The sequence below is a fragment of the Eleutherodactylus coqui genome, chromosome 6 (assembly GCF_035609145.1).
Source record: "Eleutherodactylus coqui strain aEleCoq1 chromosome 6, aEleCoq1.hap1, whole genome shotgun sequence".
NCBI lineage: Eukaryota > Metazoa > Chordata > Amphibia > Anura > Eleutherodactylidae > Eleutherodactylus > Eleutherodactylus coqui.
This window is the reverse complement of record NC_089842.1, coordinates 1,397,566-1,398,937: the sequence shown is the minus strand read 5'-3', so window position 1 is coordinate 1,398,937 and position 1,372 is coordinate 1,397,566.

Sequence of the window (1,372 nt, the reverse complement as noted above, 5' to 3'; positions counted from 1 at the left end):
ATAATAGTGACATCCCACAGCGGCCCCCAGTATAATAGTGACATCCCACAGCGGCCCCAGTAGTAATAGTGACATCCCACAGTGGCCCCCAGTATAATAGTGACATCCCACAGCAGCCCCCAGTATAATAGTGACATCCCACAGCGGCCCCAGTATAATAGTGACATCCCACAGCGGGCCGCAGTATAATAGTGACATCCCACAGCGGCTCCCAGTATAATAATGACATCCCACAGTATAATAGTGACATCCCACAGCAGCCCCCGTATAATAGTGACATCCCACAGCGGCCCCCAGTATAATAGTGACATCCCACAGCGGCCCCAGTAGTAATAGTGACACCCCACAGCGGCCCCCAGTATAATAGTGACACCCCACAGCGGCCCCAGTATAATAGTGACACCCCACAGCGGCCCCAGTATAATAGTGACCCCCACAGCGGCCCCCAGTATAATAGTGACACCCCACAGCGGCCCCAGTATAATAGTGACCCCCACAGCGGCCCCCAGTATAATAGTGGCATCCCACAGCAGCCCCCAGTATAATAGTGACATCCCACAGCGGCCCCCAGTATAATAGTGACATCCCACAGCGGTCCCCAGTATAATAGTGACATCCCACAGCGGCCCCCCAGTATAATAGTGACACCCCACAGCGGCCCCCAGTATAATAGTGACATCACACAGCAGCCCCCAGTATAATAGTGACATGCCACAGCGGTCCCCAGTATAATAGTGACATCCCACAGCGGTCCCCAGAATAATAGTGACATCCCACAGCGGCCCCCAGTATAATAGTGACATCCCACAGCGGCTCCCAGTATAATAGTGACATCCCACAGCGGTCCCCAGTATAATAGTGACATCCCACAGCGGTCCCCAGAATAATAGTGACATCCCACAGCAGCCCCCAGTATAATAGTGACATCCCACAGCGGTCCCCAGTATAATAGTGACATCCCACAGCGGCCCACAGTATAATAGTGACATCCCACAGCGGCCCCCAGAATAATAGTGACATCCCACAGCGGCCCCCAGTAGTAATAGTGACATCCCACAGCGGCCCCCAGTATAATAGTGACATTCCACAGCGGTCCCCAGAATAATAGTGACATCCCACAGCAGCCCCCAGTATAATAGTGACATCCCACAGCAGCCCCCAGTATAATAGTGACATCCCACAGCGGCTCCCAGTATAATAGTGACATCCCACAGCGGTCCCCAGTATAATAGTGACATCCCACAGCGGTCCCCAGAATAATAGTGACATCCCACAGCAGCCCCCAGTATAATAGTGACATCCCACAGCGGTCCCCAGAATAATAGTGACATCCCACAGCAGCCCCCAGTATAATAGTGACATCCCACAGCAG